Genomic DNA, 19,485 nt, shown 5'->3' with positions numbered 1-19,485 from the left:
CAGCCTTTGTAAAAAAAAAAAAAAAAAAAAAAAAAAAAATTAATTTGAGAGTTTTCAGTTCACTAGGTTATTTTAAGTGGCTTTGGTCTAGATGTACTGTTAAACTGGTCACAATTTATGACCGTATTTTTGAGACTAGTGATGAATTTTGCCAACTGACCTATATACTAAAAGGTCGGCTCGTTAAATTCTGAATCCGAGTGGTTATAATTTGACTTGTTCATTAATATTCATGAAGTAGACCTCCAAGTGCGATTTATTTATTTATTTATTTATGGGCTTGTAACGCGCCGGCATCACACCCGAAGGTGTATCTCCGCGCGGTGCTGTGAAGAGACAGGTCGGGCAGCGCTCCTCCTAGAATAGAGTTGTCTTTAGGCATTTCCTGAAAGCTAGGTGACTCGGGCACTCTCTAAGAGAAAGGGGAAGACTGTTCCACAGACGCGGGCCCATGATGGAAAGGGCGCGGCCTCCCTGTCTGGTCTTGTTATGTCTGGGAACCTGAAGTAACAGCTGATTGCTGGACCTAAGATTGCGGGAAGGGCGGTGGTATACAAATTTCTCGGCCAGATAGTGTGGCCCAAGGTTGTGGAGACTTTTGTGCACCACACAGCAAATCTTGAATTCCACCCGTTTCCGGATGGGAAGCCAGTGGAGGGCCTTGAGGAGGGGCAAGGATGGCGTTCTAGGGGGGGCATTGGTCACCAGACGTGCCGCGGTGTTCTGAACCACCTGAAGTTTATTAAGCACTCCTTCATTAGCAGCTAAGAATAGGCCATTGCAATAGTCCAGGCGGCTCAGAACGAGGGCCTGGACCAAGGTCTTTCTTGTGTTGTCTGGTAGAAGGGGGAACACTTTCCGAAGGAGGCTAATAATGTGAAAGCAGGATCCCGCCGTGGTGCTGGCATGATGGGCAAGGGTGAGGTCATGATCTAGGCGGACCCCCAGGTTTTTCACCACCTGTTTCGGGGAAGGGGCCTGACCCAGACTGGAGGGCCACCAGTCAGGGGTCCACAGGATTTTTGCCTCTCCGAATAGCATGACCTCAGACTTTCCCACATTACACTGGAGAAAGTTCTTGGCCATCCAGCTGGCGATCGCAGTCATGCCGTTGGAGAAAGCTTGTCTTATCTCCGGGGTAAAGTTTTTAAAAGTGAACAGCAGCTGCGTATCGTCAGCGTAAGAGATGGGCATAAACCCGAAAGACCTCATAATGCTAGCCAAAGAGGAGACATATACGTTGAACAACGTAGGGCTGAGACAGGAGCCCTGCGGGACTCCTCTGATGATACTGGCCGTGGTGGAGCTAAAGGAACCCATATTCACCTTCTGGGTGCGCTCGGAGAGAAAGCTGGTGAACCACGCCAAGGCAGATCCATCAATGCCAATCTCCTTTAATCTGGTAAGGAGGATGGCGTGGGATATGGTGTCGAATGCTGCGGACAAGTCCAACAGCACCAACACCACTGACAGCCCTCTGTCCAGGGACAAGCGTATAGCGTCCGTGACGGAAAGAAGAGCCGTCTCGGTGCTATACCTAGGCCTGAACCCCGACTGAGAGTGGTCCAGACTGCCGGTCTGCTCAATGAAGCTGGAAAGGTGGTGATTAACATGCTTCTCCATCAATTTGCCGACGAACGGCAAAAGGGAGATAGGCCTCAGATTGGTCATGTCTGACCAGGGGATGGAGGTGTTTTTCCTGATGGGCTTGACCATGGCCTCTTTCCACTCCCGAGGGCAAGTCCCTCGGAGAGGGAGCGATTGATCACCATCTGAATGGAGGGACTGAGGACACTCCCAATGATGTGCATGACACGGGCAGGCACAGGGTCCACTGGGCTGCCTGATTTAATGGTCCCAATCAGGGTGTTGACTTGGTCCAAGCTAATCTCGGGGATAAAGGACAGCGCAATGGGGGCAGCGCCGACTATTCCGGGCTGGAGGCTAGAAGCGGGAACCATTTCATCAATAGATGGGCTTGCTTGGGAAATGTTTCGATAAATAACATCAATTTTATCGGCAAAAAACCCAGCAGTATCCTCACACAGTTTTTGGTTCAACATTTCTGGGCTGTCGCAAGCGACGGGCTTGGTGAATGTGCAGAGAACCTGGTACAGCAGTTTAGAGTCATTGCCAGCCTCAGAAAGTTGGAAGACAATGTGGGATTTACGGGCAGCTCTGATGTTTTTATGATAGAGTCTCATGGCTGTGCCATAGCGGTCTTTACCGGCAGTACTGCGTGAGATTCTCCAGGATTTCTCCAACTTCCTGCAGGCCTTTTTCTCCGCACGCAGTAAGTCCGAGTACCATGGTTCCTGCCTGCGGTCAGAGCGCCGGTTGCAGCGTCTTAAAGGGGCAATAAGGTTGACCGCAGTGTTCAAGGCATCATTGTATTTAGACAGGGCCGAGCTGGGGGAGTCTGAGGGGAGAAAGTCGGGAGGTATGAAAGCAGTTTTAAAAGTGTCAGCGGACACCTTGTGCCACTGCCTGCGCCATAACGGGAGGGGAGCAGGTTGGGGGCGTTCTTCGCTGGGAGTGGGGAGGGAAAAGTTAATTACAAAGTGGTCAGTCCATTCCACCTGCATAGGGGGATAACAGGTCAGGGAGTGCGAGTTGGACAGGATTATGTCGAGGGTGTGACCGGCCCGATGGGTCGGACCTCTGTTGCACTGTTTAAAACCTAGGGCAGATAGGCCAGCCAGCAGGTTGCGCGCTTCTGCATTGTCAGACAGTTCTGGACACAATCACAGGGGTGATAGCCTGCAAGATCCCCATGTTTGCGTTTCAATAGGGAACATTTTTTTTTAATGCTGCCCTTTTCCCTATAGAAAACAGAGCTTCTTTTTTATGTAGTTTTTTTTTAAAGTTTTTGTTTCACTGAGAGTTGTTAGTGGTCAGCGCACCACTGCATGGCTTCCCTGAAACGTTAACAAAAAAGTCCCAAAGAGTAAGTGGTCCGAATGGAACTCATTGTCCTTTCAGAATGTTACCAGTCTAACTTGGGAGTCAGTGTCTTTTCAGTTATTTGCAACTGGAATTATTCGCAAGCTGTTAAATGATGATCTGGGGTTTGGAAGAGATGTCCACAGTATGCGCCTTCCAAATAATTAATCCGTATGTAGCCACAGTCATTTTGTAGGAGCCGAAGAGATGTCCACAGTATGCGCCTTTCAAATAATTAATCCGTATGTAGCCACAGTCATTTTGTAGGAGCCTGTAAAACTTAACCGACTAAATTGAGATGTACATCATCAAATCTATTTTTGCAGTTACAAAAATCGATTTGGAGTGTTGGTGAGGCAAAACATGATAGAACATTTGGCCCTCTGTTTTTTTTTGTTTTCTACAAATTCGCTACTTTTTTAAAGTAAAGAGATGAAAGTTGGCCAACATCCCCTCTTGGGCTTTTCCAAAACTTTTCTTTTTCTTGAAAAAATTGGCTTCTTTCAGAATAAAAGTGTGTATATTTATTTTGTATTTGTAAAATGTGTACCGGGACCCTGCTCTGTGCGGGGTGGTTTTTTTCTTAGGGATTATAATGATTACCCTGGAGAAAAAGGAGGATTACAGGTAAGTAACTATTTATTCTCCGCTACTCGCCAACCTTCATTTTATTAGCCTCTTTCCTTCTCATCGATCACTACACAAGTCTGCTTTCGCTGTAAATCTTCTGGGCTCTGTAACAAGGAGTACTTACTATAAACCATCCGAGCAAATGCATATTGGGAGAAATCAACATTTTATTTGACAAACTGACACGGTTAAGTGAGTCAGACCTCAGCATCGTTGAACTGAAGACTTCCATGAACAACGCTATCTTTAAATTAAAAAGAGTAATTTCTTTAACTAACCTGACAATCTTGAGTCACAAACATCATGAACTTTAAGCATAAATGCTTCAGGACAACAAGTCCGCTTCCAAATAATACAACTTGCATATCTAACAGACCATGGAGAAAACTTGACCTCAGCACCCTGCATCTAAAACGTAAATAACTTCTATGTACCCTTTGAATCTTTAATTGTCCATATAGCACTTCTGCCTTTGGCTGACAACAGACTGTCCCATTAAAATGACACATTTTTTTCCTCCTCTCTGACAATTGAGATTGTTCAGTGCAGTTATTAAAATAGGTAAATGCGGAAACCAGATGCTTAGAAAAAGAATGGAAGAAAATGTGTGACTGGAACAATACAATTCAGCGACAAAATCAGTACAGGATACATAAAAAATCGGTAAGAAAACTGAGTACCCTCATCGCAATTCAGAGGCCGGAGGCCCAAGTAAAGAACACTTTAAATACTCTTTGACTTATTTAAACCCAAAAGTCTCCTCATCTGCTGAAGAACACACCAAGAAGCTCTGCAACTCTTAAGCAGACCAATTCATCAAACAAGCAGACCATGTTGACTCACTTTCTCCATAATGCAGGCATTAACATGCTCCACAAACCTCATACATCAACCTGCTAACAGTAAAACACCAATGATCTAATCAAAGCTATAAATTTAGGAAAATCTGACGTGTTCCTCTAAAATATATATACTAACATTCAAGAAACCTCTCCTGCCATAAAGACTAGAGCGATCATCGGTTTGTCCATGTCAAATGGAGAAATTCTTACATTAAAACATACAAGGTACTTGCTTACCTGGCCAACACAAGCCATAGATGAGCATCCAAAGGTCTCCTCCTTGGAGAGCACTCTCTCAGACCTCCAGCTTTGTGGACCAGACAAAGTTCTCTGACAGCCGAGACAGGATTCAAACCATAAAGCAGCACAGAATCATCATTGCGCTTCATCTGCTGGAATGAGTTAAATAGCACTGTGGATGTTAATGTATTCACAGTACTACTCCTCTGGACCTATCTCCACATTTAACACTTTGAGCTACATACTACATTTACTGCTAAGGTAGGGTGTCTGTCGGGGCTCAGTTTTTCTGTCTCTCTGTAAAGTTAACTTGTCACCACTTGCTGAACTTGACAACTCTTTTTAAAAAAACTCTAAAACTATTTCAGTTATACCAATCCAGCTTTATGCTCGAAAAAGTGATGGACCTCCCACCTTAGTGACTGCCTCCTGGTAATAGAACAAATGGTTGTGGAAGAACCCCCCCCACCTTACACAATAAATTGAGTAGCTACTTACATGTCTCACCGGAAAGTTCTCTGGGGCCCTATCATGTAGTAGGACGCGCTGTACAAACACTACAGTACAATTGTATAAATTACCCTGCAGTCCAGTAGAGGGGATACCACATGCTTAGGATGGGAAATGGCCTTTACGACGACGACTGAACTCTGCATGTCTTTGCCACAAAGGCTTTACCATGCCTGCCTTTACCACTCAGGCTTTTACGACTATGCCTTTACCATTCCTGCCTTTACAACCAAAATGTAAGTATTTCACAGAGAAGTGTAATATATATATATATATATATATATATATATATATATATATATATATATCAACACACCTCCTCCACGAACAGAAGAGCAGAGGCCACAACGGGGGATTCCTTTGGAAGCAGCTTTAATGCAAATTAGAATGGCGAATGCATTTCGGCAAGATATGCCTTCCTCAGCGCCCAAGTTGTTATGCACCCACTTCCACAAATCTCTCACAAATCAAGTGCACCGCCCCCTCTTATTTAGGCTGAGCGGCTCCGCCCCATGATTTTACTCGCACCTGTAGTAGTTCATCATGTAGTGACGGACTACAATACCCAGAACCCCATGTCCGGATCCAGGTAGGTTTGCGCTATGAAATGTAACTTTCAATAGTTTGGGGCGTTGTGAGCACTGGCGAGAAACGTGAAACAAAATAGCGTGCAGTCTTGAAATTTGACAAGAAAGTTCTCCCTCTGGTCCCCAACACCGCCTCAGCCTGTCAGTCCAAGTTCAATAACGACAGGGGCAAGGGTGCAATACAACCTGCCCAGCGTCGGGTAAATACCCGGCAACTGCCCCATCGTTCTCGGACGTCTTGGCGGGTACCGGAGCAATCCAATCCCTTGGAATCCAAAACAAACTGCCGAGGCAATTTCACCAGTGTTCTCCGGACCGCTTGTGAGGCGGGGGCCTCTGTCATTGCGTTTTCTGGCCGCTGCAATTAACGTAACCACACACCTCCTCCACGAACAGAAGAGCAGAGGCCACAACGGGGGATTCCTTTGGAAGCAGCTTTAATGCAAATTAGAATGGCGAATGCATTTTGGCAAGATATGCCTTCCTCAGCGCCCAAGTTGTTATGCACCCACTTCCACAAATCTCTCACAAATCAAGTGCACCGCCCCCTCTTATTTAGGCTGGGCGGCTCCGCCCCATGATTTTGCTCGCACGTGTAGTAGTTCATCATGTAGTGACGGACTACAATACCCAGAACCCCATGTCCGGATCCAGGTAGGTTTGCGCTATGAAATGTAACTTTCAATAGTTTGGGGCGTTGTGAGCACTGGCGAGAAACGTGAAACAAATTAGCGTGCAGTCTTGAAATTTGACAAGAAAGTTCTCCCTCTGGTCCCCAACACCGCCTCAGCCGGTCAGTCCAAGTTCAATAACGACAGGGGCAAGGGTGCAATAATATATATATATATATATATTGTAGCTCCTTATTGCGCCAAAGTCCGGGTCACTCGCAGACGGGTGCCTCTTCGTGGTGACGCCCCACGTTACGAATTGCAGCTCCGAATCTCTCCCAATATCAGAAAGAATTTACGGCACTCATAAGGGAAGTGTTCACGCTATTTTATTTTGAGAACACTCAGCAGACAAACGCGTTTCGGTTTTCCTTCGTCAGTGTCTACCATTGACACGGAGGAAGCGGAAATAAAAACATTTCATTGTTTTGGCATGTCTATAGAAAGAGGACTTCCTTGAATCCCCGTGAGGAACTTATTTGTTCAGTATATTACTGTTTCTTTACACATATTGAAAAACATGATAAGTGGCTGTATGCATGACATCCGTTTTGTATTTACATATCATTTTTTGCATGATTGTTTCAATAAATTATTTCTACAAATTATTTATAATATATATACAATTTATATTTTGCCATTGTTCATGTTACAGTTGCTATCAAGCCGTGGATCGGCAATACTCACGGGGTTTTCTAAAGCATGTTCTACAGATTCATATTTCATTGCATTTTCAAGGGATTATGCATTGCCCAAGTGAGAAGCTAGTTCCTCATTCTTATTCAATCCCAGAGGGGCCTTTGTTTGGAGATCTATAATATAACGGGACTCCAACCTTCTCAGTCTCCGCAATCTATCTCCGCCTCTAGGATTTACTGGTACATGGTCTAACGCAAAGTACTGTAGGAGTTCTCTGTTGCTGTTATGTTTTAGAGCAAAGTGCTTTGCTACGGGATAATTAAAATCTTTATTCATGATGGCACGTTGATGCTCTAATATGCGTAGTTTGACATTTTTCACAGTGCTCCCTATATATTTAAGTCCTACAGTGTCCGTGCGGACATCTATGATGTAGCGGGATTCTAATCTCCGCAACATCATTAGCCTATCCCCCCCTCTTGGGGGTACCGGGACCTGATCCAATACGAGAATCTCAGCAGTTCCCTGTCACTCTTATGTTTCTGTTGAAAGTGACGGGCTACAGGGTAAGTCATGTCACAATTTTGTATGGCCCTGCAATGCTCCAGGACCCGTTTTTTGGTCTCATGGATGGTACTTCCAACGTATTGAAGTTCACACGGACAAATCAGGCAGTATACCATGTATGGAGTACTGCATGTAAAAAATCCTTTGATCTTTTTAGGTTTGTCCATCCCTGGGATTTTGTATGAGGAAACCTTTTTACTACTCGAGCATGCTTTACATTTTCCGCAGGGGAAAAACCCCTGCAGGTTCTTCGACAGTTGGGTGGGGTGCTTCTTGCCTAGATAGCTGCTTGTAAGCGTATCTTTCAGTGACCTCGCCTTTCTAAAGGTCAATAAAGGTTGTGAGGGAATGTCCTGACCTATTGCTGGATCTAATTTCAGCAGGCTCCAGTTTTTCTTAAAATATATTGTAGGCAATCTATTGATAACGAGGTATATGACCATGCCAATATGGCGCTCACACTTTTGTTTGTATTCCGCATTCTTGTCCTCTTTTCATGTTTATTATTTGCACGTGTAAGAGAATATAAAAATGTCTGCCTCAGACGCGCATTTCACCATCGATAAAGGCAAAACGCCGAAACGCGTCTGGTCGCTGTGGGTTCTTAAAATAAAACTGTGAACCCGCTCCTGAGAGTGCTTTCTCTTTCTTGAAATTCGAGGCAAGGCTGAGCTTCAATTTACGGCGGGAGGCACCGCCCGCGAAAGCACCCGCCCCTTGAGTGCGTGAAGTAGGTGCTAAAACGAGGGAGCTTGAATATATATATATATATGTATATATATATATATATATATATATATATATATATATATATATATATATATATATATATATATACAACACAAATCACTCCCTCAGGTAAGGAAAAAGTGCGACACAGCTCTGGGGTGCAGTTCAAGTGGCTTTATTAGTTGTTCCTGCGCAAGATATTGAAAGTCCATGAAAAGCTGTGGCAGACGCGTTTCAGCTTTGAATAGCTTTCTTCAGTGCCCGTTCCAATGGCTTCTTTTTATCCCTGGGGGTCAGCTGGTATATAGATGTTACTGTGACCACTCCCATTACGGTGATTACTTGTCCCTCCTCTGCCTTAAAGGTGTAAAGGCACTACGCACTCTTCTCTCCAAACAGCGGCATGCTGGTAATTGAAGTCCTCTCGTGGAAGCCCATTTAGTAATTTGGCTTTCCAAAACACCAAGTGATGCCCCAATGCATATTGGCTGATAGACCTGACCCCACACCGCCGCCGTTGCTTGGGAGAATTCAAAGCTACTTGCTGTCCCCTTATCAGGCAATTCAAATTTCCAAGTGGAGATAAACAACACCCGGGGGTTGACGATGCGTTGCAGTTTTCGTGCACATTCGCAAGTTGCTGGTCTCCCGGGTAGCTCCTGATCGAGAGGCGTGCTGTCCGCCAGAACCTGCTTGCTGGCAAAACAATGAAGCCACAAATCTCTCCCTCATGTAAGGAAAGAGTGCGACACAGCTCTGGGGTGCAGTTCAAGTGGCTTTATTAGTTGTTCCTGCGCAAGATATTGAAAGTCCATGAAACGCTGTGGCAGACGCGTTTCTGCTTTGAATAGCTTTCTTCAGTGCCCGTTCCAATGGCTTCCCATTATCCCTGGGGGTCAGCTGGCTTATAAATGTTACTGTGACCATGGGTTTAGGGGGGTGTGGGTTTTGGGTGGCAAGGGTAATTTTAGGGTTTAGGGTGGGTGTGGGTTTTTGGGTGTCAATGGTAATTTTTGGGTTGAGGGTGGGTGTGGGCTTTTGGGTGAAAGGGGTAATTTTAGGGTTGAGGGTAAGTTTGGGTTATTGGGGGAGGGTCATTTTAGGGTTTAGGGTGGGTGTGGGTTTTTTGGGGGGGAAGGGTAATTTTAGGGTGGGTGTGGGATTTTGGTTGGCAAGGGTATTTGTAGGGTTTAGAGTGGGTATGGATTTGAATGGCTAGGGTAATTTTAGAGTTTAGGGTGGCTGTGAGTTTATTTGCAAGGGTAATTTTTAGGGTGGGTGTTTGAGTGTATGAATGTGTGTACATTTATATATATATGTGTGTATGTATGTATGTATATGTATGTATGTATATGTATGTATGTATGTATGTATGTGTATATATATATATATATATATATATCCACAATGAGGTCCAGAGTGAAGACGCACACAGTCAGCGGGTGCTCAGCGCAAGGGTCGAACCCAGACCCGTATTTCATTTAATCATTGTTCAAAGGAAGCGGCAGTCAGGGGAAGTTCTGTTATTCAATAGTTTATTGAATCAAGCTCAACCGCCGCGTTTCAGCCTCCACGGCTTTGATCACGGTAGGTGAGTCCCTTCTTTGTTACACATTATATAGACCCACATGATCTTAAAACATTGCATTGTGGGTATTGTAGTGCACAAATTCAAAAGATATTCTTGTCAGTAAAGTAAAATAAAATAAAAAAGGGAAATGTATGTTTATACACAGGGTGACATGGCAATTTCAAAACGTTTGGATATAGTATCCAATTCAATAATCGAAAAATATATTTTATCCTAAAGTAATGGTATAGTACACTACTCAATTACACATTGGCATATTACTATTCACTATAGTCCATGAGGAAACAGCTAAAAGTATCAAGATATGGGGATGAGTCAAGCAGCAGATAAATCAAAAAGAGACCAGAAAGAAGAAAGAAAGGGGAAAAGGAAAGAAGAAAGAAGAAGAAAAAAGAAAGAAAGAAAAAGGAAAGGAGAGAGAGAGAAAGAGAAGAAAAGAGGAAAGAAAAAAAAGAGAGGGGGGAGAGAGAAAAAAGAGAAAAGAGAGAGAAGAGGGAGAGGGATTATAGACATTAGTTGTGGCTTATCGGAACAGAATAAACTTCTCATTTCAGATGATTGGGATACATTGTTTCAAGATATTTTATAAAGAGGATAAGTTCATAGTCTATTCCAAGTGAACGGCAAGTTCTTCATCAAAGTTCATCCCTTTCGGCATCTTTGTTTTTAAACGAATGATGTATCGGGATTCTAATTGGCGTAGCTCTCTTTTCCGGTCTCCACCACGTTCTTTGGGTAAGATGGTATCGATCCCATAGTATTGCATAGCCCGCCAATCCCCATTCTGGCATGCAATCATGTGCTTAGCAGTAGCGTAGGCAATGTCTTTATTCTTCACTGCTCGAATATGTTCTAGAATACGTTTCCTTATGGGGCAGATTGTGCTGCCAATGTATTTCTGGCCACATTTACATTCTATAACATACACAACATACTGTGTTGTACATGTTATCCTCTGCTTCACTTGTATTGTGTTGCCGTTGGGTTCCAAAAGTGATTTAGTGTTTTTACCAATCTTACAAGCCTTGCAAGAGTTACACTTGGTGAAGCCCTTTCGTTGTTCCTCTAGCCAATTAGCTTGTTCTTTTGCCTCAAAATGGCTGCTTACAAGTATATCTCTCAAGGATCTGGTTTTCCTATATGTTGTTGTCGGTTTAGACCCAATTAGTTCTCCTATGTCTGGGACTTTGGAAATCAGATGCCAATGTTTCCGCATTTTGCTCATGATAGCGCCACTTTCTTTACTGTATGTTGTTACAAATCTGGGAATTGATTGGACCTTCTGTTTTTCCACTTTAGTTTTAGGAATCAAAGTTTCAATCCTTGGTATGCAGTCTATTTTTTTCTTGTTTTTCAATAATGTGTGATCTTGGTTCCTTAAATCTTTGAATAGTTTCTTGCATTTTCTTTTCTGCATCTTCTGGTTGAGAGCAGTTTCGTTTCATACGCATGAGTTCTCCAAACGTAATACTGTTCAGCAGGGGCTTAGGATGGAAGCTGGTCCCGTGTGGGATGCTGTTTGTCGATGTTTTCTTCCTATAGAGTGTAGAATGTATCATATCATCCTCTATATACACAAGTGTGTCAATTGTTGTTTGTTTTGGCAGAAACCACTGGAGGTTTTTATTTTTGAAAGTGGGAATACTACGAGTCCCAGAACTCGATGAACATGGAATCCCCACCAGAGGGCTCCCCACCAGAGGGCGCAATGATTTGAAGGTTTAAATACAGAGTGACTTGTTACCTGCTTTTTTCTGCCACTCGAAACTGCTACAAACCCGTGATCAAGGCGCAGGGGCGCTGAAACGCGTTGGGTGTTTGATTTTAACAGGCAGAACAATGTCCGGTCCAAAAAGAATAAAGAATGCTGTTTAAATCACAGGATTCGCCTGTTTAAGTGCGTTCTTGCTGGGGGGGGGGGGGGGGACACCTTTTGGAATATATATATATATATATATATATATATATATATATTTATACTTACCTGATACATTTTTACCAGGTATATGCCTTTAGCATGCATACATGCCTTTATAGTGAAACTACTTGCTGAAAGGCAAATTCACAGTAAAGACTTCCGAGTTAAAGGCATGCGTGGTAAAGATGCATTTATTGTAATGAATGGGCGGTAGAGGAATGCGTGGTCCCGTTAGACAGGCCGCTTAGGATACCTTAATGGGCAGATCCAGTGGTATAGGACGAGTTATGTTACCTAACTCCAGGAACTAAGTAACCTGTTTAAGTTTCAACAGCTGTTAGTTTGATGGGAGATGTGACATGAAGAATGAATACTTAAGAGAGCCAATGATTGTAGACTCTCTGTATATTTTTACATGGAAGACCTCCATTAAGTGGCAAGGGTATTCCGAGGTCCGGAGCATGAGAGGGAAGGAGGCACTCCGAGACATGTCCTCGCTTATATAGCCTTACAACAAAGGCTTACTCTTAGAGATCTAACAATTGAAGAGCGAACGTTTCGGCTATGCTGGAACCGGTCCCAACGACGCGCGGGTGTGCGAAATCCATATGCTCCTGAGATACCTCTTGGAATGATAACGGCGCTCCCCCACGGGGGAGACTGGTCACAACTGCAGACCTGGGAGGACGCGGGGTTACTGGTCCTTGGCGACCTCTACGAGGATAGGGCACTCATACTGTATCAAGATCTGCGGGAACGTTTTGACCTCCCACGGGGAGTATACCTGCTGCATGCCTCGGTGACTGGGGCCATACAGGAGCACTGGAGGGCTCCTCGAACCAACAACGACCATGGCATGTCAGTACACCATGATGGCGGCTGGAACTTATAAGGCAGTAACGTGCCTATACTCTAGAATGCTCCGGGAGAATCTGCCGCCCCTGACGGTGCTCAAAGCCAAGTGGGTACGGGACCTCGACAGGGAGATCCCCGAGACGGCTTGGGCCCAGATAGTGCGGCGAGCACGGAAAAGTACGCGAAATGCGCGCTTCCAGCAAATCCACTTTTATATACTCCACAGGGCTTACTTAACACCGGGAAAAATTAAGAAATATTTCGGGACGGCCGAAGCGGCATGCCCCAGATGTACTGCAGGAGGAGCGGAGCTGGACCATATGCTATGGTCGTGCCCTGACCTGAGGGAGTACTGGGGGGCGATAGGTGGCACACTGAACGAGGTCACAGAAAGGAATCTGCAGTATGACATGGCGATCAGTATTTTACACTGGTTCCTGCATACACCCAAAAATAAGACCACAAGTAAATTTATTGATACGGGCCTGCTGCTGGCTAAAAGGGAAATCACAAGACTTTGGAAGGCGAGAGTGGGTCCAACGCACAAGTGATGGGTTGGTGAGTTCCTGAAATGGGCTGCTTGTGAAAGTACACTTCGATACCAAGCAGCTCGCCGGAAACCAAGCGATAGAGCAATGGACACGGCGGCAGCGTGGGAAGCGCTAGTGCAGGCCTTAAGAGATAGCACACTACAAGAGGAGGGGGAGGATCCTGATCCTGACAGAGACACTACCCAAGACATTCCAGGCACATCACATACTTAGACAACCATAGGCTCCTGATAACACCCATAGATGCAGACTAAAAGGACCCGCAAGCGTAGGTGGTGGGATTTGGGAGGGGGGGGAAATAGGGAGTTGGGGACAGTTGCAAGGTTTTTTTGTTTTTGTTTTAGGGGGGGTGGCACGTGAGGAACTTAAAAAAGCGGTCGTATATTCTCCTAGCAGAAGGATTGTTGCTGCTTGTATATTTATGCATATGACGCATCCCTGCTCGACGCCGCCCGACCTCCGGGTTGTGGGCCACAAGGCTGTGTAAGGAACTGAACAGGGAATAGTGTATTGGGGAGCCAGAGATGTAATGCATGTACAGTAATGGGGAGAGGAGTTGGCCTAACGGCTAAGGCGCTCGACCTCGGACCTGGGGATCTGGGTTCGAGTCTCGGTAACGACGACAAAAACTCCTGTGATTCTGGGCAAATCACTTAACTCCCCGTGCCTAAAATGAAAGTGTGTCCTCATGTAACGTAACTGGTGCTATGTAAAGCGCTCTGATACCTGATTCGGTTCGGGTCTAGTTTGCGCTATATAAAACTCTGCAAAAAAGAAAAAAAAAGGTTTTATGTAATATTAGACTGCAATAAAAACTACTTTAAAAAAAATGGAAGCCCTCCAGGCTCTAGACAAGGTTTCCAGTTTAACTTGTGTTGCTTTGGGCCACAGCTTCTGTTCTTCAAAATACAAATGTTATATATTTGCTGGAAAAGTGGCAAGGGCCACTTCTATTTAGTTTGGCCACAATAACTCTCCAGTCCACCTATGCACTGCTTATGACCCCATATCATGAATTATAAACTGCATCAAGTTCACTAACGTGCTTCACTATGGGCATTTGGTCATGCCTCCCTTATACCTATGCCAAAAGGCTTGCCCTTTTTACGTTCTGTCACATTAGTATAGCTTAAAATACAAAGTCTGCTGCTGTTTCGCAAAAAAATTAAGACCTGGCTCTTTCCTAGGGTCTAATTCCTAGGGGCAGTAGTAAGAGGCCTTCTGTTGGCATGCCTTCTTTTTTCTCACAGCTGACAGACTCTTCCGATTTATCTCTTAGCGCCAGGATGCCCGTAGGGTTACAGTGCGCTCTACAAATGTCAAATAATAATAATAATTAAACCCCATTCTTATGGCTTTATAGTACATTTACAATTTGGGAGTCCTTTCGTGTGGTTTGTTAAAGGCCATTAATTGGGAGAGGCTGAATCATCATTTGTTAGTCTCCTAGTTTAATTGTGTGCAATTAGAAGATAGCTTTAACACTGTCCAGTTTTGAATGATTTGTTTGAGTTTATTAAAGTAAGATGAGTTCCATTTAGGAAAAGCTGTGTTTTAAGTTTGTGGACTTACTATGCATGAAAACTTTGTTTTTTCCTCTTAATTTTGGGAAACTGCTAGGTCAGAGTATTGTGCTTTTTGTATCTGAATCAAAACTCCCTGTTTTCCGTTTTTGCTGATTTTTACAGATAAATACAGACCGAAAACCATTTATTTCCCTGTCTATTTTTAAATGTCAATAAAAACGGAAATTGGGTAGTTTTTTAGTAAGTCTAAATGCTGTCAATCATGGCTGCCAGGCCAATAGCTGTGTGGATTGACAGGCAAAGGGGTTAAAAAAATAGGGATTTTAGTAAAGTCTTAAACAGCAATAAATTTGCACAACCTTGATTCTTAAATTTGCATAGTTTCTTACACGTGCATATTTTACCCCGAGTGTGTATATATCATTGAAACCTGTCGGCTGACAGGCACGGGTGCAAATTAACTGGTTAAATAAATGCAGAAATATACACATTTCAGCGTAATTTTTTTTATTTACAAAACTTAAAATAAATATGGATAAATACAGGTAAAATTTGCAAAAAATAAATATGGATAAATACAGACAAATGATAATATATATACCATACAACCAGGCGCCTTAATCATAACCAAAGTTCATGTCGAATGAGTGGACATTGTGTGTTTGTGGTGCCTTCTGCTAATGCTGGTTTTGTTTATAAGTTTAGAGGGTGTATGTAGTGTGGTGCATAGCAGTACCCTTAATTTGGCAGCACATTTTTACAATACAGCTTTGTTGTTGTGTTGTGCACTTGGTTGTGCGGGACTGCTCTCTGGAATGTTCTGTCTGAATAGGACCATTGGATTGATGTCTGTGGTGTAATTGTTGGCTGTAGAATGCTTTTGCACTCGTATGAAAGCCTACGTATGGGTTATGCAATTTCTGATGGTCGCATGTGACAAGAATAGTATATAATGTATTGTCGAGTTTTGATTTTGGACAGTGAAAGTAGTTTTAGAAAAACTGGGTGTTTTCCAAAACCTTGCTTTTATCCGTTGGTGTGGGGTTCGGTGACGTTTTTTGAGTGAGTAGTTCAACTTGTTGACCTGTGGGAGAATAGCACCAAACTCCCTTTCCAGCATTACCTGAAAGCAATGTTTGTGCAAAGGGGTGAGAAACATATTACACTTGTTGGCAATAATGGAAGACAGGAAGCCTAAAAAACGGTCAGTCGTGGATAGATAGAAGCTTGGTAGATTTTAAGTTTTTTATATTTAAACATGAAATTGCAGAATGAGAATTGCGGATCCAGTCATTATATATATATATGGTTATAAGAGAACACTGGTCCGGGGGGTCATAACATATGCGATCATATGTGGATATTAAAGTCTGATGTTTCATTAGGTTTTATACATTATGATTCGTACTGATGAATTCTGTATACCCTCGTAAGTGTATAAGATTACAACGTAGATGAGCCTACACTGAGTGCTGCATTACAGTATTTGTACTGGAAGTATGAGCAAATTAATTGAAGTTCACGAACTTAGTAGAATGAGTACATAATTTTACGTATGGACAAGTTTGTACATCTATGTATTTGCTTAACACTACGGAGCCCCCACCAGGACGGCATAGGCACGAAAGGCGCCCGTCTCTTCCTTCACAAATCGTAGCGAGGATTTTGCCGATCCGGGGGTGCTCATGGAGCCTTAATTAGCAGCGCTCCTAGTTTTTTTCCCGGGAACACAGGAGAAAAACACTTTTTAAATTGAGAGTCTCATTTTGAGACTCCACTGCAAAAACCGACGTGGATAGGGTGCGCCTTAGCGTGCGCATACCGTCACATTGGTCCTGATGAAAACCTGATAATTAACACATAGGTTGAAACATGTAGACGTCTTTTTAATTCACTATACGACTCTGTTTTATACACCCACAGCCCACCTAAAAGGGCAACTGGTGTCCCACATTTTAATAGTATCCGAGACACTCCAGAATAAACTCTTTGAGTGGGTAGGATCGGGTACTTTTTAAACACACGATTACTTGTTTTGCACATATAAAAAGAAAACCAGCTCCACTGTAATCAGGTGTCGCAGCACACCTGGATGGCACTCGGCTATTCAGGTGGGACCCCGATGATGAAGCATGTCACCAACTAGGTTGGTGAGTGAGGGGTCTTCTTAAGGACAAAGGATATCCTATTTTGGGTTGTGTTTAACGCACCTCACCCTCCCTCTACTGAGGCTGGGACTTACTCATAGGGTCTAACTCCCTCATTGTTGTTGAAACATCTATGTATTTGCACAGAAATATGTTTCCAAGCACTTTGCACTTTAGTCTTGTTCAAGTCCGAGCCCTTTGCATGTAGTCTGCGATGCAGTGGAATATATTTCGACATTTATCGAAAAATACTGTTGGCCATGTAAATTAACTTGCATTTAAGCACTTTATAATCTGTTACATAAGATACCAGCTTATTAGTCATGGCATGATGATTTTGAATTGTTGAGTATCCACTCATTAGCTGAATACACATTGCACTTTAAAAATGGCGCCTGCGTTTGTAAAGCTATCCGGTGTTACATGCAATGCAGTCCGTTCACTCTGTCTAATTAGGAATGAAAATTTGGCGCGAATTGGGTTCCTGACTAGTTTAAATCACAGTGGTTATGTACCGTTCGTCAGTGAGCAAGGGCACGGACGTGCCCGATACGCGTCTGACGATATGCGAGATGGCCTCCCACCATTTAGATGTTTCTTATTTTTTTTAGTTTTTCATATCTTTTAAAGAGAACATTCAGTGCGTCACTCTCAGGTTTTTCAATTGTGACTGTAGCCCCTGTTTTCTTCCCTGGGCTCGTGCAAACAATACTTGTGCCTCCTTCCTCCTGGCACCTTCCTCTTCCATACTGGTAAGAAACGTGTATGAGTTTATATCAAAGTCGTGTTACTTGTCCTGCACGTGTGATTAAACACAAGCAGGCGGTTTCATCTGAAATGTGTTTAATTTGGTGGGTCTTACTCTGAAGGCCACTGTATTTGGCAGTCTACTATCGTGCTGTCATATAAACACATGAATTACAATTACAGTAACGGCTTGTACATAACCGCTTACGTTATCAATTCTTCCTGCACGTTAGACTCTGGCACAATATAACTCCTTAATGGAGTAAACAGTAGCCCAAACTAGCTATTTGTGGTGAATGGTAAATGAAATCAATTTCTTTTTGGTCGACTAACTATGAAGATTTTTAGAATTTGGATTATAATATACATCATGAAACGTTGTAAAATGCATCTACTGGTACAACCCTCCTTACGTTATCCATTCCAAGATGGCGCTTCCAGTTACAGATACATTGTACGGGTATTTTGTACTTTGTCTATGTTTACACTGTGTATGTTGAAACTTTATTTATGCACGTTGGTGCTTCACGCAAAAGTATCGAGTGATCAAGACACCGCCGGGTGTCAAACGCGTAGCGATAATTTTGGAATAAACTGGGGAAATCCTTTCCTTCTCTGAGTGCGCATTGGAATTCTTTGTGTTGTTGGAATATATATATATATATATATATATATATATATATATATACAAAAAAGAAGGAGAGAACTCTGGGTAGTTCTCAGTTTAGGTGAAAAGCAGCTCCTGTTAGAGCACTCTCAACACCAGCGACACTCTAGATCTGCTCACCTCAAATGTCGGTTTTTCTATCAAAGTTTTTAAGCATAGGATTACCACAGTGCTATCCACGCCGAGATAGAAAATGACAAAGTCTTTTGCCATTTAAACAGCAAAGTCTTTAAGCATAGGACTAGTACAGTGCTGTCCTTGCCGAGCTGTAAAATAACAAAAGCCATTTATCACTGCAGGCACAATATTACAGCTTTGAATTGGTAAAATACCAACTCAAGCCAACCTGAAATGAGTAAAAGCAACCCCTGACACAGTGTTTCGCTCTAATTAGAGCACTTCAGAGAGGTATAGCTTTGTCCAGACACAAGGGAGCACCCAGTATTAAGTCAAAACAAAACCCTTTCAGGCATAGAGTGACGCATAAATTATGCAAAAAAGGAGGAGAGAACTCTGGGTAGTTCTCAGTTTAGGTGGAAAGCTGCTCCTGTTAGAGCACTCTCAACACCAGCGACACTCGATCTGCTCACCTCAAATGTCTGTTTTTCTATCAAAGTTTTTAAGCATAGGATTACCACAGTGCTATCCACGCCGAGATAGAAAATGACAAAGTCTTTTGCCATTTAAACAGCAAAGTCTTTAAGCATAGGACTAGTACAGTGCTGTCCTTGCCGAGCTGTAAAATAACAAAAGCCATTTATCACTGCAGGCACAATATTACAGCTTTGAATTGGTAAAATACCAACTCAAGCCAACCTGAAATGAGTAAAAGCAACCCCTGACACAGTGTTTCGCTCTAATTAGAGCACTTCAGAGAGGTATAGCTTTGTCCAGACACAAGGGAGCACCCAGTATTAAGTCAAAACAAAACCCTTTCAGGCATAGAGTGACGCATAAATTATGCAAAAAAGGAGGAGAGAACTCTGGGTAGTTCTCAGTTTAGGTGGAAAGCTGCTCCTGTTAGAGCACTCTCAACACCAGCGACACTCGATCTGCTCACCTCAAATGTCTGTTTTTCTATCAAAGTTTTTAAGCATAGGATTACCACAGTGCTATCCACGCCGA

The 19,485-nt window shown here is 43.2% G+C and overlaps 1 protein-coding gene across 10 annotated transcripts in view; it reads left to right on the top strand.

The window, feature by feature from the left end:
* Positions 1-19,485, top strand: part of TNRC6B (trinucleotide repeat containing adaptor 6B) — a 1,174,734-nt gene that overhangs the window by 332,224 nt on the left and 823,025 nt on the right. The window lies entirely within an intron of this gene.

The sequence above is a fragment of the Lissotriton helveticus genome, chromosome 1_1 (genome assembly GCF_964261635.1).
Source record: "Lissotriton helveticus chromosome 1_1, aLisHel1.1, whole genome shotgun sequence".
NCBI classification, from domain to species: Eukaryota; Metazoa; Chordata; class Amphibia; order Caudata; family Salamandridae; genus Lissotriton; species Lissotriton helveticus.
This window is presented reverse-complemented; position numbering and strand designations above follow the sequence as displayed.